Source organism: Triticum urartu, chromosome 1A, assembly GCF_056163025.1.
Source record: "Triticum urartu cultivar PI428250 chromosome 1A, HENAU_Tu73, whole genome shotgun sequence".
Taxonomy (NCBI): Eukaryota; Viridiplantae; Streptophyta; class Magnoliopsida; order Poales; family Poaceae; genus Triticum; species Triticum urartu.
The window spans coordinates 5,076,854-5,102,381 of NC_141873.1; the positions used below are offsets into that span (position 1 = coordinate 5,076,854).

Sequence of the window (25,528 nt, forward strand, 5' to 3'; positions counted from 1 at the left end):
CAATTAACAGAAGTAAGATGCCAGTCAAGTTGTTCTAGCAACGGATCCATTTGCATATTACTCCAGGTGAAAGAACGACCCTTGATCGGCAGCTCAACTAATGACTGCCTTCTGATGAACTCATTAAAGAGTAACATATCGTTGGCGTCAACCCCTCCCCTGTTTCGGTTGTCTGGCGCACAGATAAAATTAAAGTCACCGAGAATGAGCCAATCTTGAGAGTTGGGCATATCAAGGTCAAACAACCAAGTGGTGACAATCGCCCGATTAGGATCTACACACGGTCCATAGATATTAACTAACGTCCACGAATCGTTTTACTGCGTCGAAGTGAGCCTAACACCGAGCGCAAATTTTTCAGAGAAAATTGGAACACCAGTAAAAACCGAACTCATCCAGATAGTAATAAGACCACCTGAATTCCCAACAGAGGGCACAAATTCAAACATATCAAATTTTTTCGGACAGAACTTCTTAACAAAAGAAGCATCAAAAGAGTCGCGCTTAGTTTCTTGTAGACAGACCACTGAACACCCACTAATATCTATAGCATTATGGATCGCCAACTGTTTCTTTTCAGAGTTGATTCCGCGAATGTTCCAGCAAAGAACATTCCACTCCTTATTTTGCGACATCCTCCTAGTGCAGCGTCGGATCAGCCTCCCCTTGATCTCCCTCAAGGAGCTTCTGAGAACGCAGATCATCAGGTGGAATCCCACAGAGAGTAGTGCCAACAAATTGCAGCTGTGGGATAGAAATCGGGGGAGGTACCTGGTCACCTGTCGCGGGAGTGGCACTGGTCAGCAGGTTGGCGCAAGGAGCCGTTGCCTTGGAAGAGCAGATAACAGAGGGCGCGCCCCGCTGCTTGACCCTGGACTGCCCCTTCTTTCATGTCAGTGCACTGTGGAATTCTGAAACCATCATATTTTGTAGAGCGAGAGCTGCGGCGCAGGGAAGTAGTATCAATAGGGGCCTTTTCCGCCGCGACCATCCTACGAAGATACTGATTAGTTGACTCAGCAGCAGGCAGGGCAGGCACTGAAGTAGCAGGAGCTTCTACAAAAGTTTCAGACACCACATCATCCCCAATAGATGCAGAAGAGAGCTGTGGAGCATACCGATCCCAGATCTCCAGCGGGATGAAGACAGGCATATCAAAGCAAACACTCAAAGGACGGCCACGGCCAATGCTCACAACACATCTGCCTCTGGTAACTGCCTGAGTAACAGCTATATAGAAGGCGAGAGGGTTTATCGGTAGGCACCCATGGCACAGAGTAGAAACAGAGGAGACTTCAGGTCCCTCAATGCAGCGAGTGAACCGGCCCAGAGAGATCACCCAGAGAAATTGCAGGAAAGAGAAATCTTCCTCAACTCCCACCCTCATCATGTGAGATGTGCCCATAGCTCGAACAAAATGTGCTCCAGGCACTTCCCTGCCATGAATCAGAGCATCTGCAGCTTCCTCAACTTCAGAGTATACAGACCATTCACTCTGCGGATCATCGGAGATGTTACTTTCCTGCTCCACTCCATCCATGAGAGAGGGGCCAGTATATTGGAACAAGGTGCGAAAGATGAATCCTCTATATGGCGGGGGTGCTACCGGCCAAACACCCCACCCATCGTTCTGCTGCTGTTGAAGAGGAGCTTGTTGTTCCCAGGCCGCATCTATTTGTTGTTGCATCATCTGCTGGTGATCAAGCAACCACTGCTGCGCTGCTGTCAGATAGGGCAACTCATAGGGATGTGGAGAAGCATTCATGGGAGGAGCCTCGTCCTCATTACCAACCAGTTTAAGGAGAACATTTCTGCCATTGAGAACATACACCGGAACGGACCAGGATCTGCCCATGCCCGGCAAGGTGCCAATGCGTTTGATCACCAAGCTGTGTGGAACTTGTGCAATGTTGCTGATAAGTACTCTGATAAGGACCCTCTCCTTATTCTGACCCGGCTTGTGCCAAAGATCTAACTTGCCAAAACAAGAAACAGCCTTGTTGATGTAATGGTCCGTCTGATAATCCATTGGGAAAGCTAGAAACAGAACCCAAGCTACATACTGAAAAGGGCATTGACGCATATTTTCTCCTTCATCATGGGGCACAAAGGAGAAAGTCATGTCATCATCGAGAGGATCTAACTGGTGCAGGCTTTCCTGAATGAACTGATCCCTGAGCGCTACATCCGCAAAAGCTACCATGCCAACTCCGATAGGATACACAAAAGCATCAGGCACCTCTAGGTGAAAATCCTCAATCATGATGCGCACTACTTCATTCAGAACCATCTGCTTCTGATGATCAGGGACCGGCGGGGTGGCAGTGACCAGGGCGTACCTTTCATGGCTGAGCGGCGGATCATCCACCACGATCATATTGCGCGCAAGACGATGGTCCGGCCCCCGCTTGATCTGGGCTCCCATCGGTACGAACTGGAAGGGGCGGGCCAGGAAGTTGGCCATGGCGGTGGATGGGACGACAGTGCTCGCTTCTGCAGTCGTCGGAGATGACGAGCAGGAAAAGAGTTTCCTTGCTTCTCGTTGGTCGGCTGGGGTGGCAGAATAGGGAAGTGGCGAGGGGCCGGAAGCGGAGACGTCAAGCCAATGGCAATATGGGAAAGGGCCAAATTTCCTGGTGTCTTTTTTGGTCGCCAAATCTGTTTGATTTTTGGGAAGGGCGGATTCCGCTTACGTGTCCTGCGCCGTGGATTTGTGGTGGGGATACGCTGCCTCTACAGCTTCTTCTTGCGCCAAAATAAACGGAGGCACAGACGATCCGAGCAGTCAGGTGGGTCATGGCCCAGGAACGAGCACCGTGCACAGCATAGAAGTCCAGGGCAAGATGCCCGACGGTGGGCCGGATTATTACATATGGTGCAGGCCATCACGGGCTGGGCAAGAGGTATTTTCACGCAAAAACACGCCCTCTCAAAATTATGGCAAGAGGCACATAATTTGGCTTTACATTGATCCACTCTATGATTCGGTGCCCAGCACCTAGAGCAGCGCCCCAAGAGATTATGGATGACTTCCGAAGATGGCAAGTCATTTAAATCATAGATTTGTTGGATGTTTGCCTCCTCATAATGAGCCTGCCGCAAATCCAAGATACGCTCCAAAACAACAAAAGGAATGTTCCTCCATTTACTCTCTTTACGATCCTTGCCAACAAAGCTTTTGGAAAGAAAATTATTTTCCACCGCAGAAAAAGGAATTGCCAAACTGCCAAACTGCACTGTTGCATGGATCGGAGGTTCGTCGGAGCAAGGATCGTTGCAATCATCCACCGTATGTCCGGCAACATCCTCAAAGGAGCTCAACAAATTTGTAGAAATGTGTTTAGAGAGACCAAATTTCGCCAATTCAGTGGTAGAAGAAAAATCCTTTGAAGCACTTTTCTCAAGAAAACCTAGATTGGTGCGAATGGCTTTAGGATCCCGAGTCCATAACTCATTAATTTCCTGTGACGTGCTCCAACAATCAGACCCATCATATGGGGCACTCCAAGGCTGCTTAAACAACCCAAAATGGCAGACAAAGTCTGGCCAAATTCTATCCCTTAGGGCATAGATAAAATGTCCCACTTTGTTGGAGGCCACTAAGAAGCGAAAATTCTTGGCACCAATGTGTGTCACATTAAAACCAGAAGCAAGGCCACCAATACAACATTGCAAGGCCAAACCAACCGAAGCACAAGAGAGGGGGAAAGAGGCTGAGGAAAAGGTGACCACCAAGAAGGATTCCTTGGAGGTAGGGGAAGGAGAGAAGTGCACTGTGGATCTGAAACGCCTACGAACCTGGTTCTCGACCTTGAGGCCGGGGTTAAAGTCCCAATGAAGAAGACCATCCATGGTTCAAGCACAGAGATCATGATCGCCGTAGGAGAGGTAGAACGCCGGCGGTGGTGGTGGTGGTGGTGGCGGCGGTGGTGGTGGTGGGAGGGGTGGGAGGGGTGGGGTGGGTGGGAGCCATCTCCACGGTCTGGAGGACCACGGGCATTTCGCGTGTCTGGATTTCACAGGAGGTGGGAGTTTTCGCGCGCGTTGTTAAGAAGTTGCTCCCCACTTCTCCCCATTCTCTGATCATGCACATTGTCCACGTCAGCAGATTGCCACATCAGTGTTGACATGAGTCGATCATTTTCATTTTTTGTCTAACCACTAATTAATCTCCTACTTTTGAGTGCCTACTCAAATGCACATGCACGTACAGTTCAGCAACAAGAATAGACGCTTAGTTCCGACCGTGAGAGCCGAGCAACCTCTCTCTTAATAGTTCAGTTTCTTTTCTTAAACATAAACACCAATGGTTCAGTTCATAATCGTAAGAGCTAGCCGGACAACCTCTCGCCTTAAAAATCCTCTCGATCTCCCACATAAAAAAAATGAAATTATTTCACGGAACCAACGCTCCATAAAAAGAGGTCACCTTTTCCCCTAAAGAAAATTCCTTATTTAACACTATTTTAAATTTTGTTTCCTTATTTGACACTGAAAAACTTTTTCTTCTTTATCTAACAACGAGTCTAAATTTTATGCCTTTTATGACACTTTTGTCCATTTTAAATATAAATAACACCTGAAAAGACCATTTTGCCCATCATGTGCTATGTGTGTGTGCGGGACACATACACACACGCGCGCGCACACATATCAACACATTGGCAGCAGCACACACACCTAGCAAAAGAATCCACTTCTCTCCACAGCAGAATCTGGCGACCTTAGGCCATCTCGACTTGAAGTCCACTCTTGCACGTCCTCAGGCCTTCCTCGCCTTGTACTCCTCTCTATGCGGTTGGGCCGCCGTTCTACTGCAGGCCACCAAGATCGTCAAGGAAGGCATAGCCGATTTGGTGTGTGCATGTCGTTGCTCTACTCCTCTGCTCCTCCGGCAAACACTGCACTCTGCCTAGCCTCCATGGCTCCATCTCTTTGGGCGTTGGCACACGAGCTGGGTGGCCATCCCATCGCCGGCCGCCTAGACTCCCTGATCGTTGATGAATGCACAACGCCACAACCAATGGGACCTCTGTGCACTATTGCTCTGCTCTGCAGCTGTCGGCGGTGGCGACGAGCGTGGCTGGGTCAACAAAGACGACTTCCACAAGGGCTCCACCCACGAGGATGGCACATCATCTATCAGCGAGGGCCGGCGCAATTTCATTCAACAATGAGGTAATGAATCTACAGTTGACATTTAGCAATAATATTCATGTCTAATGGCATGATGTGCAAGAAGGGGTTGCCAAAATCATCACACACCATGTTATATATGTACGAGTGATGCCTCCTTTTCTTGCACCTGGGTATGATTTATTTTGGTGGCAGATTGAATTTTGTTCAACCCAAATTAAACCTTCACTTAACTATCTTTGCTGCAGTTTTTTTTCTCTTTATACTCACTAAGGTGCAGTCCTTTTCCTTTGAATTTGATAACTATTACTTCATCTCCTAAATATAAGTCCTTTTAGAGATTCCACTATAGAGACTACATTCGGATGTATATAGACACCTTTTAGAATATAGTTTCACTCATTTTGCTCCGTATGCTATAGTGGAATCTCTAAGAGGACTGTTATTTAGGAACGGAGGGAGTAGTATACAAGTTGCAATTTACTCCATCCAACATGTTACTGTAAAAGTGCTCCTCCCAGTAGGTCATTATGTAACTACAAAAATTTTAAGCCAGCTCTTTATATGTATTTACAGAGTCTATAATATATGGAAGCATCGAAATTAAATATGTGCCCATCCTAAATATGTTGAAATTTTGCATACTGTTTTTCTTCCAATTAACAGAGTCATCAAATGATTCACTGAGGTAGCCAAATACATTACTTTTGTATAAGACATATACACGCTTCCTTTTTCTTTGTTAATAGTTAGACATATTATTGTTATATGTACTAAATGATCTTGATTTTTCATTTGTCCACACTATTTCTTGGCTGCTGCATCTTTTCCATTTGGAGAAGGAATGGTAAATTACTATTGCACCCTATTCTTTCTTTGATGATTTTTCTTACACTTATATATACCTAGCAGAGTGTGGCAATATATGTCAGTAGTTCGTCGTTGTGTTTCTTATGGAGTATATGCATCCGCTCTGGATTCAGTGCTCCATGCTCTCAATTTTAAAGGATGGTTTCCTATTAATGTTTGCATCTTACAATATTTGTATCCGTCATTGGTTTCAGAACTGAAAGTAATATTAGTTTGCATCCATGCAGCAAAGAAAAGAAATTTTCATTTGGATAATAGTTATGTCTGATGCAGCAAAGGTGACCCATTCATTATTGTCTGTGAGACTCCATAATTGAAGTGAGGTTCTAAGTTTCTAAATGAAATTTCTGTTTGTTTACAGTTAACAGAAAAGTTTCACGTTGATGGGAATGATTCTTAATATGGGGTGCCAGGGATCAGGAATTCTGGTAGCGAGCCACATTTTACAAGCATTCAAACAACTTTTTTTATCCAGATGATTGGTGTTTCCTCTCTCTGAGACTTACTATGCATGGGAATCTTTTTGTGCTTGCGGCAATATACAAGGCATGGAGTAAATGGGTTTCTATACATCATTCAATGTTACTCAAAATATTATATATAGAATCTTTTGCATGTAATTTTATAAATAGTTGCCTATGCATTCCCGCAGCAACGTGCGGGGTATTATCTAGTTATAAGGTATTGCAACGTAGACAAATCTGCCTATGATGAGGTGTTTAGTGCGGGGTATTATCTAGTTATAAGGGATTCTGTGAGCAAACAACTTATGGGAACAATAATCAACTTGCATAGGAAGGGGAAACAAGTGCAACTTCAAAATTTTCAATACATAGAGAGGAAACTTGAGATATTGCAATATGTAAAAGCACATGTTCCTCTCTCATAATAATTTTCAGTAGCATCATGAATGAATTCAACAATATAACCAGCACCTAAAGCATTCTTTTCATGATCTACTAGCATAGAAATTTTACTACTCTCCACATAAGCAAAATTCTTCTCAATCGGAATGGTAGTGGGAGCAAACTCAACAAAATAACTATCATGTGATTGAAAATTAAGATCAAGATGACAAGTTTCATGGTTATTATTATTCTTTATAGCATACGTGTCATCACAATAATCATCATAGATAGGAGGCATTCTTTCATTATAATAAATTTGCACATCAAAACTTGGGGGACTAAACATATCATCTTCATCAAACATAGCTTCCCCAAGCTTGTGGCTTTGCATATCATTAGCATCATGAATATTCAAAGTATTCGTACTAACAACATTGCAATCATGCTCATCATTCAAAGATTTAGTGCCAAACATTTTAGAGATTTCTTCTTCTAGTACTTGAGCACAATTATCCTTTCCATCATACTCACGAAAGATATTAAAAAGATGAAGCGTATGGGACAAACTGAATTCCATTTTTTTGGTAGTTTTCTTTTATAAACTAAACTAGTGCTAAAACAAGAAACAAAAAGATTCGATTGCAATATCTAAAGATATACCTTCAAGCACTCACCTCCCCGGCAACGGCGCCAGAAAAGAGCTTAGTTGACGGGGTGTGAGTGCCGCTTACCTAGCCTCCCCGGCAACGGCGCCAGGAAAGAGCTTGATGTCTACTACGCAACCTTCTCCTTGTAGACGTTGTTGGGCCTCCAAGTGCAGAGGTTTGTAGGACAGTAGCAAATTTCCCTCAAGTGGATGACCTAAGGTTTATCAATCCGTGGGAGGCGTAGGATGAAGATGGTCTCTCTCAAGCAACCTTGCAACCAAATAGCAAAGAGTCTCTTGTGTCCCCAACACACCCAATACAATGGTAAATTGTATAGGTGCACTAGTTCGGCGAAGAGATGATGATACAGGTGCAATATGGATGGTAGATATAGGTTTTTCTAATCTGAAAATATAAAAACAGCAAGGTAACGAACGGTAAAAGTGAGCGTCAATGGTATTGCAATGATAGAAAACAAGGCCTAGGGTTCATACCTTCACTAGTGCAAGTTCTCGCAACAATAATAACATAATTGGATCACATAACTATCCCTCAACATGAAACAAAGAGTCACTCCAAAGTCGCTAATAGCGGAGAACAAACGAAGAGATTATGGTAGGGTACGAAACCACCTCAAAGTTATTCTTTCCAATCAATCCGTTGGGCTATTCCTATAAGTGTCACAAACAGCCCTAGAGCCCGTACTAGAATAACACCTTAAGATACAAATCAATCAAAACCCTAATGTCACCTAGATACTGCAATGTCACCTCAAGTATCCATGGGCATGATTATACGATATGCATCACACAATCTCAATTCATCTATTCAAACCAACACATAGAACCTCAAAGAGTGCCCCAAAGTTTCTACCGGAGAATCACGACGAAAACGTGTGCCAACCCCTATGCATAGGTTCATGGGCGGAACCCGCAAGTTGATCACCAAAACATACATCAAGTGAATCACGTGATATCTCATTGTCACCACAGATACGCACAGCAAGACATACATCAAGTGTTCTCAAATCTTTAAAGACTCAATCCGATAAGATAACTTCAAAGGGGAAACTCAATCCATTACAAGAGAGTAGAGGGGGAGAAGAAACATAAGATCCAACTATAATAGCAAAGCTCGTGATACATCAAGATCGTGCCAAATCAAGAACACGAGAGAGAGATCAAACACATAGCTACTGGTACATACCCTCAGCCCCGAGGGTGAACTACTCCCTCCTCGTCATGAAGAGCGCCGGGATGATGAAGATGGCCACCGGTGAGGGTTCCCCCCTCCGGCATGGTGCCGGAACAGGGTCCCGATTGACTTTTCATGGCTCTGGAGGTGTGCGGCGGCGGAACTCCCGATCTATCTTCTGTTTTGGAAGTTTTAGGATATGTGTGTATATATGGGTGCAGGAAGTACGTCGGTGGACCTCCGGGGTGCTCACGAGGCAGGGGGCGCGCCCTAGGGGGGGGGCGCCCCCCACCCTCGTGGGCAGCCCGGGAATCCCCTGACGTGCATTCCAAGTCTATGAGGTTGCTTTCCTTCCAAAAATAACTTCTTCAGTTGATTTCGTTCCGTTTCGACTCCGTTTGATATTCCTTTTTCTCGAAATACTGAAATAGGCAAAAAAACAGCAAATCTGGGCTGGGCCTTCGGTTAATAGGTTAGTCCCAAAAGTAATATAAAAGTGGATAATAAAGCCCAATATTGCCCAAAACAGTAGATAACATAGCATGGAGCAATCAAAAATTATAGATACGTTAGAGACGTATCAGACGCTTTTTGATATTCCCTTTGTATTAATATACGTCTTATATTTTGAGATAGAGGGAGTGTTTTTAAGCAAATGTAAACAACCATATGAAACTATGAGACTTGAGATGTAACCGAACAACCGGCTGTGATAAGCCGAAAATAGGCAGACTTGGGCCATCTACATGCTTCACAAACACGGTGAAAACTAGTTGAAATGAATTGTATAGCCTGACGAGGAACTCTGAGAAATTTCTTTCTTTCAGACCTCCTGGCCTGCTGCTCCTCGAGTTCCTTGGTTCTGTACACCACCTTCACCCCCAAGAGCACAGCATAAAAATGATATTCAGACCATGCATAGTCGAATTGGCATTAGATTTCTTGAAATCTCAGGCACAACACTGATGGCATCTTGATTGGATCCACCGCCTCCAGGTGGACCACCAGCCATCATAGGTTCTGCAGTGATGAAGAACTTGCAGCTTATACACGTCTTATTTTTCAGTACACAGTAAGCAAGTTGGTTTCTATTGCTTCCTGAATTTTTCGTATATTGTAATTTGCATGTGCTGATGATTGTTGTAATATGTCATCTGTGACACAGCAGTCGATGCAGCAATAAAACCAAACAAAATAAATTAGGTAAACACAGCAGCGTCAGATCGGGTGACGTAGAGGACATTCTTTTTTAAAATGGAGGAGGACCCTCGGCCTCTGCATCTGGACGATGCATGCAGCCATTTTATTAATTATTCACATAAGACCTTACAAAGTCATACAACAGTAAGTCGAAGCCACCGTTTAGGCAACAAAAGTGTCGCTACTCCTATCCAAATGATGAAGGGGTGCTGATAGTCTGGGCCTAATACCAAACAGACCTCGCAGCCATACCTAACATCTAAGACCTGAGGTCCCAACCAGGACGTCTGCCAGGTATGGGCACCCGCAAGTCCGGCGAGCTCCTCAACCAAGATGCCTGCCGGGTATGAGGCCGCCGCAGCCACCTGCCACCAATCCATCTTCAGAGTTGTAGTGCTGCATGAACCTTGCCCGGTCTAGCTGCCGCCGACGACACCACGACGCCAGACAGCGCCGACCTCCTGCGCGAGTCCATCATCGCACATCAGACGCCTAATCTCCAGAGCGCCGTGCCATCGAGATCCGACACCATCAATGTGTGTGATGAAGCACCGCCAACAATAAACAGGCGAATGCAGGCCTGTCAACGTGATTTTCAAGAGAAACTTTTACCCTTTTAGTCAAACGCCAACAATAAATCATGTTTTGTCATTTATCAAACTGGGCTGTAAACTTTGCTCTCAACTTGCTATTATAGGATACAAATTCCAGTAAACAAGAAAAACAGCAGATAAAAATAAACATGATTGTGCCCTCCTCCGCCGCCACCCGCGAGGCATTGAGGAGGGCTTCAGATCTCCGCCGCCGCACCCCCCTCGTCCTCCCTCCTCCACCCTCGCCGCCGCCAAGGGGCGCAGCCGGGTGAAGCCCGATCGTCGCTGGTGGCGGCGGGGCTCCTTCGTCCCCCGCGCGTGGGGTGTGGCGAAGGTTAGATCTTGCGGGCGGGGTGCAGTGCTCGATGCCGGGTGTGGCGGTGCTCTAGAGCAGGCCTACGATGGTGGTGTGGCGCCGGGTGGCGTCGGTCGTGGCCAAGGGTCACTTCTCCGCCTTACCCTACCCCAGGTCGGTGCGGTCACGGCCCTTCTTGAGGCAGGTTGGCCGTCGGCGGTTCTGGAGGTGGTTCGGGTCGCGGATCTGGGCAAATTCATGGCCTTTGGCGGCTTCGGGTTGGTCTCATGGCAGGGTGGGGCGGTGGCCCTGGCGGTGGGAGTCGCATTGGTCGTGGGCGGATTGCGCGACTCGGATGCCGGCAGGCAACCATGGCCGCTCGGGCGGCATGGCTGTGGGTGTTGGCGGACCGGGGTGTCGGCGGAGGAGTTGAAGCACCGGGGTACATCACCTACCCGGTCTGTGCACTGGTCGATGGAGACGACGTCCGTGGACGTCGTGTTCCTCCTTGTAGGCTTCGTCGTGGTGCTTCCACTCCTTCCATATTACTCCGGGTGAAAACTTAATCTTCGGGTTGGACGGTGGCTACGTTCGTGGTCGTTCCCTTCCTGGAGGCACCATCTTGGAGTCCTCGGTCTAGCGTGTCCGTCGCACATCCTCCTGGATGATCCTCCTCGTGGTGGTGGTCTCCGTTGGCTCTAAGCGGATCTGTTTTGCTCATCTTTTAGGTGCTTTGTAGTCATTGAGGTTGTGTGTCGATGCCCGGCATTCATATATCTTGCCTTGGGTGTGTGTGGCGTGCGTTTGTATCGGATGCTTCGATGTTGTGTTGGTGCTTTATATAGTATAAAGCAGGGAAATCCTTTTTTGTTAATGAGAAAAACAGAACTTTTCCGCTTCAAAGGTGCAGATCTCAATGCGAGTCAATGATGCCGATTTGGGTGACCCCAGAATCACTACACACACACACACAAACACAAACGTACATCGGTATGTGAGTGCACTGAGTGATGACCAGCTGCTCTCAAATTCAGTAACTAAAACATAGTAGTCTGATGTACTAACAGAGTGCTTGTGTACGCCACGCATGCACAAGCACTAATAGAGTGTTAATCAGGTGCAACAAAAACAGGTACATAAACACATGGACGTCGTCCAGCAGCAGCAGCAGGATAATTCAGGAACATTGATTTCATCATTCATTATTTATTAATAATAATTCAGTAAAGACAGTAGAGCCTAGATGAGCGGCGTCCATGTGTTCATGTACCTGTTTGTGTTGCACCTGATTGACACTCTGTTAGTGCTTGTGCATGCCTCCGCTAGTGCTTGGTGGTCCGTCCATGCCTCTGTTTCGATTGCTGAATTTGAGAGCGGCTAGTAGAGTGTGTTTACAGCAGACTACTATGTTTCTCTTAAAAATCACGTTGACATGCCTGCATTTGCCTGTTTATTTTGCTTGTCGGAATGTCCTCTGCGTCGCCCGCTCTGACGCTGCTGTCTTTACCTATTTTTTTTCGAAAAACCTATTTATTTGCTTGGTTGTATTGTTGCATGGCCCGCCCTGCCACTGAGTTTGGCCCATCTTTTGAACGTAGTACTTATCCTGCGTCTGTTGCATTTGCTACACTGAGCCTGAAGCCGTGCCGCTGTGTGAATGCGTGATTCAAACTTAGAGAGCAAAGACAGTTAGGATGTTCTTCGGTTTGAAAAGACTTTGTTAACACATCATTGCAGCAACAGGGTTCAAACACCTCAACAGACTGGGGCCTAATGGAGCACACAGAGACGGAAATCAATACTGGGGCCTATAGATTTTGCTATAAATGGTTGGTGCATCATGTAATATTCAACACTACAGTAATACAATGTGCCAGAAAAAGGAGATATATGACCGCAACTTGGGTCCATTAACTTGGGTCCACCAACAGTCTTCCCGTACAAGCAAAATAGAAGGCATACAAATCCTTGTCTCCTCCTCTTGCATTTATTGGTTTTTTCTTTTGAGATTTTCTTGTGTTTCTTGGATGGGAGGCCAAACCAGAGCTGGCCAAATGGGCCCCCACCCCACTAAACGTGCCCGACACGGCCCACAGAGGCCTGTTTATAAACGGGTCGTGCCCAGACACAACACACTAGTTAAACTTGCCCGCCTGTGACCCATTTATCCTTCATGGGCCACATGCTTTTCGGCCAATTTGGACTATTTTTGCGCCTATATATGAAAACTATTATGGAATAAAAAATAAGTAAACGGAATGGGCTGGGCTGGGCCTGGCATCGCGGCCCAGGCAAGGATTTAGGCATGCAGCAACTGGGCACTGCCCATTCAGCCACGTGCCGGGCCGGACCCATGACGAGCCTGGCACGCATGCTAATGGGCCGGCATGCCATGCACGGCCCAGGTGGCCAGCTCTAGGCCAAACTAGCCACACGATCCATACTAGGCTGGGGAAGAGGTCGGGAAAAATAAAAAGAAATGAGCGGGAAGTGATTCCGACTGATTAGTGGACATGAGTAACCATTTCACCGGCACACGAAGCGTCCAGGACGGAGAGCGGGCAGGTGCGGGCCCACCTCAATTCAAGGGTATTCAGCTGAATACCCATTATTTTTGCCAATGTACTAGGTGTATATCATACGTATGTATAAGAAAGAACGAAATTTATGCAATAACGTGCTACGGAACAAATTCAGCACAAAAATGGGGGCTAGCCCAGCTTGCTATTCTCCTTCACCATGGGCCCAAAAGGACATTGGCCCATGGGCCTAGAATGCTTTAGGCTGCAATCGTGCGCATGCATCTATGGCTGCTTCAGTTTTACCTTGCCAGGCAGCCGACGTTCCCAAAATTCTGTTCACAAGGAAGCCGCCAGGCAGCCGGCTGATTGCAAGTTCGCACGCTGGCATGGCGGCAAGCACTGGTGGGCGGTGCAACGTGGCGCACCATCACGATATAATCCTCGCTCCCTCTGATACTGATCCTTGCACGCATCGGTCTTCAATATTGAAGCCCTAGGTTCAACTAGCAGTAAGTATTTTTCTCTTCATAAAAAATAGAAGTGTTCATGTGGCCTAATACACTACGACTATTAAAATTGGGATCTGGGGTTGCTCCTCATGTTGATTCTTAGTTGAACTAAATTTATCTTGCTAATTAGACGTTGGATATTGATTTCTCTCTGTGACTCTGTATCTCATGCTGCTTAGCTTTAAAAAATATATTTTTAAGAAGCTAAGAAGAAAGATGGGGCGAACTTACATGAAGGATTGCTTGGTTACATTTATCAATAGAGATTTTTTCTTGCAAGTTAAGGAAAAGGACATCATAACTCATTTTCAAAGCATCAAAGGACCGGAAAGTTATCCAGTATTTTGTAAGTTTTTTTTATCATTTTTTATTTTCTATCTCAATATATCTTAGATGTTGCCACCTCGATATGTTGAACAAATAGTATTTCTATATGGTGTACAATTTGAAGTTATGATCAATTATGTGTAAATTTATTATATTAGGCTATATCTCTATGTATTGTCCAATTTGTATAATTGGTACTAGAATCAATTATATATACCAAACAAGGCTTTAGCTCTCAGAAAACTGCCTTTGAAATTTTGAATGCAAACTCCTGAAATCCTGGGCCCACCCCTGAGAGCGGGCACTTTGCTGTAGAGTTTTGCCTGAATTCCATTTCTTGTAATCTCCTTCTGTCTCCTATCAACACAAAATGACGGCACATCAACATTAATCGATCATGTACGCAATATGCTAATAATTTTGGGCTGTACAGAATAGAATGCAAACTCCTGAAATCCTGGGCCCACCCCTGAGAGCGGGCACTTTGCTGTAGAGTTTTGCCTGAATTCCATTTCTTGTAATCTCCTTCTGTCTCCTATCAACACAAAATGACGGCACATCGACATTAATCGATCATGTACGCAATATGCTAATAATTTTGGGCTGTACAGAATAGAATGCAAACTCCTGAAATCCTGGGCCCACCCCTGAGAGCGGGCACTTTGCTGTAGAGTTTTGCCTGAATTCCATTTCTTAATCTCCTTCTGTCTCCTATCAACACAAAATGACGGCACATCGACATTAATCGATCATGTACGCAATATGCTAATAATTTTGGGCTGTACAGAATAGAATGCAAACTCCTGAAATCCTGGGCCCACCCCTGAGAGCGGGCACTTTGCTGTAGAGTTTTGCCTGAATTCCATTTCTTGTAATCTCCTTCTGTCTCCTATCAACACAAAATGACGGCACATCGACATTAATCGATCATGTACGCAATATGCTAATAACTTTGGGCTGTATAGAATAGAATGCAAACTCCTGAAATCCTGAGCCCACCCCTGAGAGCGGGCACTTTGCTGTAGAGTTTTGCCTGAATTCCATTTCTTGTAATCTCCTTCTGTCTCCTATCAACACAAAATGACGGCACATCGACATTAATCGATCATGTACGCAATATGCTAATAATTTTGGGCTGTACAGAATAGACTGCAAAGATTTGGCAAAGAAACCTTCCCTTTTCCATTATCTTTTTACTAAGGGTTGGTAAATAGTTTGGCACCTCAGCTCTTTCAGCGTTTGTTTTTGTTTTAACAGTGAAATATTTTTAGATGATCTTGTCTGATCGATTTGCTACTAATAAGTTTGGGCCGTACAGAATACTTCAAGATTTGGCAAGCAACGCCCCCTTCTCCCATTCTCTTTTACAAAGGTTGGTAAACAGTTTTGGCACCTCAGCTGTTTCTGCTTTTGTTTTAAGAGTGAAATATTTTGAGATGATCTTGTCCAACAGAAACAAGTTGCTGAAACATAGGCAGAAATCCATGAACGTAAGAAACTCATCTGCACAAACATCATTCGTTTGAACCAACTTGCTGAAAGATATATAAGCAGAAACCCAATGTTGGAACTAATCTTGTTATTAGTGCTAGGTTTAAATTATTATAATTTGTAAGTCATGCAGGTAGTAGTAGCTGCGGGAGTGTGCATGCATGGAGATGTGTCCGTGTGTGTGCATGAAAGCTACAATAGTACTTTGTGTTCACCGAGTCAAATGCATGCGTTGGCTAGTTAGTTAGCTAGCAGAGTTGCCAGCCCGCATGACCAGGCCATGTGGCCGTTGTGAGCATGCCACAAGTGGTGTATGTGGGCATGCATGGCGTGGTAATTAGTTAGTGCATGTAGCTAGTTGGTTAGTGGCCAAGTGTGTCGGCCAAGTTAGTGCGTGAGTACATGGGTTAGTGGGTGAGTGTGGCCGGGTGTGGCGGCTGGCTTGGCAAGTCAGCCAGTCCCTTGTGTATATAAGTGTTGCATTCAGTTAATGAGAAAGATTAAGGCCGAGAGGGCTGAGGCAACAATGTAGCCACGGTGTGCATCAGGGAGGTGTCTACTGGCAAAGCCATGTGTTCTTCTTCCTTGGTGCTTGTGTGTGTGACGCCCTCGATTTAATCGTACACTAATCATGCACGCAAAAGTGTACGATCAAGATCAGGGACTCACGGAAAGATATCACAACATAACTCTAAAAACATAAATAAGTCATACAAGCATCATAATACAAGACAGGGGCCTCGAGGGCTCGAATACAAGTGCTCGATCATAGACGAGTCAGCGAAAGCAACAATATCCGAGTACAGACATAAGTTAAACAAGTCTGCTTTAAGAAGGCTAGCACAAACTGGGATACAGATCGAAAGAGGCACATGCCTCCTGCCTGGGATCCTCCTAACTACTCCTGGTCGTCGTCAGCGGGCTGCACGTAGTAGTAGGCACCTCCGGTGTAGTAGGGGTCGTCGTCAACGGTGGCGTCTGAATCCTGGGCTCCAACATCTGGTTGCGACAACCAGGTAGAAGGGATAGGGGGGAAAGAAGGAGAAAGCAACCGTGAGTACTCATCCAAAGTACTCGCAAGCAAGGAACTACACTACATATGCATGGGTATATGTGTAAAGGGCCATATCGGTGGACTGAACTGCAGAATGCCAGAATAAGAGGGGGATAACTAATCTTGTCGAAGACTACGCTTCTGGAAGCCTCCGTCTTGCAGCATGTATAAGAGAGTAGACTGAAGTCCTCCAAGTAGCATCGCATAGCATAATCCTACCCGGCGATCCCCTCCTCGTCACCCTGTTAGAGAGCGATCACCGGGTTATATCTGGCACTTGGAAGGGTGTGTTTTATTAAGTATCCGGGTCTAATTGTCATAAGGTCAAGGTACAACTCCAAGTCGTCCTGTTACCGAAGATCACGACTATTCGAATAGATAAACTTCCCTGCAGGGGTGCACCACATAACCCAACACGCTCGATCCCATTTGGCTGGACACACTTTACGGGGTCATGCCCGGCCGCGGAAGATCAACACGTCGCAGCCCCACCTAGGCACAACAGAGAGGTCAGCACGCCGGTCTAAATCCTATGCGCGCAGGGGTCTGGGCCCATTGCCCATTGCACACCTGCACGTTGCGTACACGGCCGGAGAGCAGACCTAGCAACCTCCATTACAAAGGAAGTCACGTTACGCGGTCCAACCCGGCGCGCGCCGCTCAGTAGCTGACGTCATGAAGACTTCGGTTGATACCATGACGTCGAGTGCCCATAACTTTCCCACGTAGTTGGTTAGTGCGTATAGACCAAATGGCCAGACTCAGATCAAATACCAAGAACTCGTTAAGCGTGTTAAGTATCCGCGAACACCGACCAGGGCCAGGCCCACCTCTCTCCTAGGTGGTCTCAACCTGCCCTGTCGCTCCGCCTCAAAGTAACAGTCGGGGGCCATCGGGAACCCAGGCCCACCTCTACCGGGATGGAGCCACCTGCCCCTTCAGCCCCCATCTCCAAACAGTATCACAAGTAAAGTAACAATATAAAGTATATAGTATATGCCCGAGATCACCTCCCGAAGTGATCACGGCCCAGTAGTATAGCATGGCAGACGGACAAGAGTGTAGGGCCACTGATGGAACACTAGCATCCTATACTAAGCAGTAGGATAGCATGTAAGGGTAACAACTGTAGCAACAATGATAGGCTATGCAGCAGAATAGGATTAACCGAAAGCAATAACCGGCGATTTATTTCCAACGTGAGTTAACGGGAACTGAACAAGCCCACCTCACGGACTTGCTAGCACTTATCGCGCCGGTGGCGCTATCCTCGCACGAGGACACAGTGACTTGGTCCCTTACCCCCTCCGGCAAGTTCTCCGTCAAGTCGCTGTACAGGAAACTATGCCAGGGCCAGTTCTCCCAAGTGCCGAAAGGATTATGGAATGCGCGACTCCCGCTTAAGATTAAGGTGTTCTTTTGGCAACTGTTTTGTAACAGATTTCCCACCTCGGCCAACGTTGCCAAGCGCAATGGCCCGTCGTCCGGCCTCCGTGCGATTTGCAACGTCTCGGAAGATGCGAATCACGTGTTTCTTTGCTGTCCATTAGCTCGTTTCGCTTGGAGTGCGGTTCGTGCCGCAGCCAACACCACATGGAACCCGTGTTCGACCTCTGATCTCGTGACCATTGTTGACTCTGTTCAAGGAGGCAACATACGCGTTCTTTGGAGCTGTGTGGGAGCTTTGGCCATGTAACCTACTTAGCTTGTTGCGTGCTGCTTTTGGCCTGCCCGATAACTCTCCAGACTATGCGCTTGCTTGGGCCGGAGCCTCCGTGCTCGTGTTTGAGATCTAAGACTCTGTTTGTTACGCTTCCTAGTTGTGGGCTTTATTAATTTAAAGCCGGACGCGCCCAGCGTCTTCGTTCTAAAAAAAACAACCAGGTCCGAGCTTATGTGTCCATCCTTTTATCTAGTTATTTATGTATCTTGATAGGTCATCTGCTATTAATATGGAAAGGTAAAAGCAATCTGCGGTGTGTTTTTGATGCCATGATATACACATGAGCAAGCAAGGCAATGAAATTCTGTGTAATTTGTATAAGATAACAAAAATTAAGTATCCTAAGTAAATAAGATGTATAACAAGTCTACTTACTTTTTGAAAAGGGTTCACATACAGTGATTCAGTGAGGTTTCCAAGACAACATGCTATAGTGTATGACCTCGGAAAATCTTCTAAGCGGCATCTTGAAAAATCTTCATAGTTAATTTTTATATACATTGACACCATTGTCCTTGAAGAAACACTCACAACTTTCCACCATACAGGTTGCAATGAAAGTAACATGGCAGTCAAATATTTGTACGTATATCAATCAAATGTAATAAATTCAGTGAAGAGAACATATACTTCTGCGTCTTCAACTTTGTTGACATGCAGCATGGTCAAGATACTCACAAATTCAGAAATGTCTCTGTGCTCAATCCGCTTCCTCAATGGCTCAGTGTCCAGAAAGGACAGAAACACATCATCAGTGTATTGGTGTGTGTATCCATGTACTTTCTTCATCTGCATGTGTTCTCATAGAAAGTGCAGCAAGTAATTCTTCATTTAACTGCCAAAGGAGCAATAATTAGACATTTGTCATCAATCAAAATGAAGTATATTATCATGATATCCAAGCATGTTTTTGTTCTTCGTATTTTCTCCCTCAATAACTGAGAAAATGAAGAATTAGAATGATGTTGCACATGTACAAGGAACATAAGTATGTAAAAAAAGTGACAAAACAGGAATGCTAAAATGAATATAACCATAATATTTGAAAGAGATTAAAATAGAAATACGGGAGCCATCATGCTCAAAGCATAGGTTTTTGAAACTTCAGCATTTTGGTTGTTACCACAACTTCTGAACTTGCATATGATACAACCAGAGTAGTACTCTACATGTGGAAGCACACCCTGCACTGTAATTGCGTGTGTGGTTAACTCAGGTTGGAGCACGCTAAAAGATCAGCCATGAACCAGGCAATTAAGGTTCATAGCTCGAAACGTAGGTGCAGACAAATGGACTGTTGGCTCACGAACGCGTCCGTCTTGGGGATAAGTATAGATCCAAGACGCAGGCTGCCACGAAGGAGGAAGCGCGGCGCAGCGCGTGCGCTGGGGGGGGGGGGGGGGGTGAGGGGGGGGATCCATGTAGGAAATAATATTTGGAGGTGATCAGGTGAACTAAAATAAATGACAGAGATGAACTAGACATTGAAATATACAACTTAATTCATTTGACGGGAGCTATCTAATGCGTTGTTTGGTGGGTGCATATTCTGAAGAGCTGACCATAGGGGAATAACCAGAGCTGAGGTGCTGCCCAGGAAACGATGCTGGCGTCCGGCATACAGGAGAGAGGGTGTCTACTGAAGTCGTCCATGGAGTTTTTTTTTTTTTTTTTGCGAGTGTCCATGGAGTTTCTATTCCTCGGCCAGCATTGAAGTTGACGCCTACTGAAGTTGACGTCTTGTTGGCACCTTGAGACGAGATTTCTTAAATACGCTGGTTATTATGCAGTTATTTTTTCCATCGTCATATTGATTCCTTTCGAGTAGTAGCGGCAGCCATCTAGATCTATATTTTGGGCAATCAAATGCATGAGATTTCTGTCCGTCTTGATTTTTTAAGTAAGAAAACGGTGGATTAGGAGGTGACCGATGAGGCTGATAGTATTCACTGGAGATTAATTATGAATGTCACCTCTCAGTGAAATCTATGTATTTGGACCTAATTAATACTATCTGATTCCGAAATCAATACATATTAAGAGATTAGGGTCCCGTTAAGAATCAAAGTCTTGATGTGGTTTGTTCACAAAGAGGTGGTTCCATAAGAATAACTTGGCAAAACGTAATTGTGAGGGTAGTTAAAGGTGTAGCTTTTGTGATCAAGATGAAACCATCAAACACCTCTTTCTCAATTGTCCGCTGGCCAAACTATTATGGAGTTCAGTTCATAAGAGAGCATGTTGTTTGTTGTGATAACCACTTTTCTTGAAGTGATGAGATTCCCATTTATTCACGCAATTTGAGCAACAAAAATTCTTACAAGTATTCATGCCATGAGTAGTAAAAAAACTTTAACATGATAAATATATCGTTTCGGTGTCCTCTGCTCTGGCTTAAAATTCTACTATCCTCTGCGCTGATTTGGGAATATAAACAGCAGCGCGGTTTCATTGATCATCTTCACTGTCAGTAAACAAACGGACTTATCATGTGGACTAGTAGCAACTAGTGGGTCTTATCTAAACATAGACTAGCAGAGCCAGTTAAATTGACTAGTGCCAAATATAATCTCAGATTTGGGGAAAAACTCAAGGAGAGGGCACAACACGCATAGCACGGCCGGCCGGAGCAGCAGCAATCAACGCACGGTGACGGCGCACGGTCCAATTTCATTGTTCTTTTTTTGATGATATTGAAATCACCTCCAACTAAAATTGGAAACTGTTCTGACCCACAGATTCGAATAAGGTCCGTCAGAAATTTCGCTTTAAGCTCGGGCTGTGCGGCACCATACACTGCCACCAAAGCCCAGTTAAAACCATCTATCCTAGACCTTACTCGAAACTTCACCGCGAAGTCGCCCATCACTACACTTCAGACTTCAAGCGAATCGCATCTCACACCTAGTAAGATACCACCCGATCTTCCTCGCGGAGGGAGGCAATGCCAATCAAAATCAATACCACCCACCAGAGAAGAGAGAAACTGGGGTGCAAAGTTATCTCTACCCGTCTCCGATAAAGCAACAAAATCTAACCTCTGCTCTAAAGCTGCCTCAGCAAGAAATCTTCTTTTAGCCAAGTCCTTCAGACCTCTGCTATTCCAAAAAATTCCTCTCATAATTCATCATGGAATTTTTTAGTGGTTCGAATCCTAGCACTCCTACGAACTGCGGAATCGGGATAGATCTTCCGTTTCCACTTACGCTTAGGTTTACTAGGCTGTGTCGCCCGGTCCTCATAACCGAGTTCACAAATAATACTATCATCATTCTCTAGGGGTACATCATCTTCCTCAGAGTCATGATTGGGGGGTGCTAAATCCGCACACAGATTATCGAGCACTCTGACCCCCAACGCATCAATCTCATCATCCTTCATTGGTTTAACCGCTGCAAGATTACGAATAGTCTCTAAGGCACGTTCCGCCTCCAAATCTAATAGATCATTCACCGAATTGGTAATCTCACTATCCGTAGCACCTAGTGAAACTCCTAATTGGTTTGCATTATTTATAATCTCCTCATTAGAAAAATGCAATAAGGAATTAGATAAGTTGACGGACATACCGGAAGACAAAGCAGCCTCCTGAAGCTTGGCCGCCCTCATAGCGCACCGCTGCTGCATATCATCCACCTCAGGGTTGTCGAGGATGCGAGCACTCATCCGTCTCCCCTCGGCGATAGGGTACGGGATCCCGCCAAACGCGACAACCCCCTCCCTAATAAAACCTGGCATAGAGTCCCTCAAAGGGTCTACCGGGGTTATCAGAGAAGGCGTCTGCGGGCTCCCGATCCCCTCAGACGGGAGTCCCACACTAGGGACCCCGGCCATGGGTAGGAGCGAAGAGGAGATGACGGGGACCGCCTGCCCGCGCCCTCCTCCGACCCCAGCCGCCGGCTCAGACGGATGAGCCATCGGCGAGGGAGAAACGGTCCTCCTGATCGTCGTGGGCGAAGGAGGAGCCAAGGCCTCCTGCCCCAGCACCCCCCCAACGCAGCTGCTGCCGCGGTGGTTACCGCCACCGTCGGAGTAGCAGGAGCCGAGGCCGCCTGCCTTGGGCTCCCGCTCGCAGCACCGGCCGACCCACACGGGGCCAGCGTCACCGACGCCACCGAGATCGGGATGGGGATGGGAGAAGGCGAGGCTACCTGCCCCGGACCTCCTCCCCCACAACCCATCTCGCCCGTAGTCGCCGACACCAGAGTCGCGTCCACGTGAGGAGCCAGGACAAGAGAAGCACCCTCCGGACTCCTCTCCGTAGATCCAACCAAATACCTTGCCGGCCGTCGAGCAAACAATCCAGCATCCCCCTCGAACTCCAACGGGGGGAGCGTGTGCTCAAGAGAATCATCAGAATCTACCCGGTCACTCCATAGTCTGGGAGGTGCCGAGGCTGGCTCAAAGGACCCAAAATGCAGAGTAGTCATGGGCACCGCTGGTGATGCTGCGGGCTCAACCCCGGTCCCATCCCCAGGCAACTGAGAGGCTGGGTGAGAACCATTAGACCCCTCGCGCGTGGGCTCATCTGACGGTGCCCCCTTGGCCCCGGCATTGCCATCACTGTCGTGCATGTCAACATCGTTACCATTAACCGCATCAGCAAATAAATCAGTGTCCTCAAACTCGATCTCTAGCGGGAACACCTCTCCCCTGTAGGTCCAGTTGACCTTATCAGTCACAAACTCAATATCCAGAACACTCACTAAAAGCCGGGCCACCCCATGGGCACGTGTGAAAGCCATATCCACTTTTTCTGTCTTCCCAACCATGATGCCCATACTAGCCACCATGCGAGCGTCCTGCAGAGGCTTAGATGGAGCCCCTATAAACCGCAACCAGACCTGCGTAAGCGGCTTTCCCTTAGGCTCAACCTGCTTCCACTCGTGGAACTCCAGGATACACTTAGTACCGGGGACTCTACACAAGCCAAAGCTCAACAATCTCTGCAAATCATCCACAGTTGGGAAATCAACCTTAAAAGCCCTGTCCTCGATAAGCACCAATTCCCATCTAAAATCCCCGGGAGCCAGCTCCTGAAGCCTCCTCACAATCTGTGCCTCAGTCACCTCGCCCTGGGTTGCTTTCACAATCCCGGTAGTCAAGCTTAGGGTATCCTCCGTGACCTCTCTCGCTGCCGGGGACTCAAAAAACACGAGCTCAGCACAATAGACTCCATAAATATTCAGCGTCGGAGGCAGGTCACGCAACAACAGGCACTCCCCCGAGTCATGTTCGGGCTTGCCACACGACTCGCACAGCTGGGCCACACACTCAGCAATAAAGTGGCCCTTCTCACCGCAACGGTAACAAATCATCCTCTCCTTCTTACGTGCATATTTGGACGCCCTCTCGGCATCAGACCTGTCGGTAGCCTCATCCACCATCCCAGCCTCAGGAACCTCGACACTGGCCAAGGAGTTCACCACCTCCATCGCCTGGGAAGGAAGCTCAGTGGAAATATGGTCAGACTCCACTGTAGACGCCACAGGATCAACTGCCCTGGGCGGGGGCGGTCGGCGAAATCTCCCACGGCCCCCACCCCGACCACCACGATGGCCACGAAAGCCTCCTCTCTGACGGTGATCCCGGCCGAGGCCCCCTCAACAAAACCACCTGCCGGGCCGAGAAACGGTCTCTCAGCAGACCCGTCACTCTGCTAGGCATAGCCACGACCGCCTCCCGTGGATGAGGAACCACGATGCTGTCCATCTCCATACGCATCATAACCATCGTCCCCCCACTGACCTCGGGGCGGATCAAAGGACTCTCTAGTATTCAAACTCTGTCTCGTCTGCAACGGTCCCAAACGATTCTGAGCAGGCCGCGCGACGTAGTGAGGCGGAGGCGCGGCACGAGGCTGACTACCGATAGGCGTTGGCATAGCCCCTGTGGCTGCACCACCCCGACCCGCCGCTGCCGCGCCCGGCGCCGGTGGCCGAGTCCCGCCCCGACCCGCGGCCGGCTGCACTACGGTAGCCACGCCCGGCGCCAGGGGCCGAGTCCCGCCCCGACCCGCAGCCGGCTGCACGATAGCCACGCCTGGCGCCGGAGGCCGCGGCCCGCCCCTACCGGCCGTAGTCAGCAGCGGCACATGCCCCGGCGGCTGAGTGCCCAGGTGGCCAGCGCCGCGACCCAGAGTGTCAGGCGCCACACCACCACCCGCCGGCGGCCTCTGACCAATTGGCACCAGAGCACCATGCCCGGCACCCGCAGCCGGCGGCGGCGCAGCCCCACCCCGACCTGCTGGAACCGACACGGTGGATTTTTTGGCAGGCGGCGCCGCAGCCCCGCGGCCAGCCATGGCCTTGAGAGGTGGGATTCTCTTCGCCCGACCAAAACCGCACGCCGGGAAGCCAGGAGTCCCGTGCCTAGGAACCCTAGCAGCAGCAGCCGACGACGCAGTAGCGGAAGAAAGATCGATCGCTGCGTACGTGCATGGGGGATCGCTACGAGAAGGACTCGGGTCCGGTCTAGCCTGGGCCACATACCCAGCCAACCCTGGCCCATCCCCTCGCGGCCCCGACTGCCACCAAGTCGGCCCACTGCAGCCCACCAGATGATTCAAACGCATCGCTCGCATCTCAGCGATCTGGGTCGTCGCCGCGGACGCCACGGCCGCCGCGGACGCCGGGCGAACGCCCATTCGCTTCATGTTCTTCCTTTTCTTAACAGTAATCCACGAATCCGGCCTAATCATGTCGAAAAGTGTAAGATTTGGAAGACTCACCTTAGGGAGGGGACCCTTCCAAGGTCTGAGCGCCGTCGCCGCCATTCTCCGATGAACTACGCGTCGGATCATCTCTTTCTTTTCGCCCGCGTGAAGTCCGATTCGTGCCGGATCGTCCGATGGCAAAACACGGTCGATCGTCGTTGCCACTTCATCTTCATTGTAACCTGAATGAAAAAACTCACAAATGAGATCTGACGGCGTCGGTGACGGTGGAGAAGCCGCCGGGGTCGCATCCCCATCGTCGTCCGCCTCGTCGTCGTCGGATTCGGCTAGGGCCCAAAACCGGCTGCCGACGCGCCGGCGATCACCGGCGGCAATGGACGGTGCCATCACGGACGTGCGCGCAGGCGCCCGCCCTGTCGCCTTCAACTGCTAGGTGCCTGTTA

The 25,528-nt window shown here is 47.7% G+C and overlaps 1 protein-coding gene and 1 pseudogene across 2 annotated transcripts in view; both read right to left on the minus strand.

Moving 5' to 3' along the window:
* Positions 1 to 25,528, minus strand: part of LOC147988184 (disease resistance protein RGA5-like) — a 120,260-nt gene that overhangs the window by 25,297 nt on the left and 69,435 nt on the right. The gene's annotated exons all lie outside the window — the stretch shown is intronic.
* LOC147988185 (uncharacterized) lies at positions 15,466 to 25,472 on the minus strand (annotated as a pseudogene).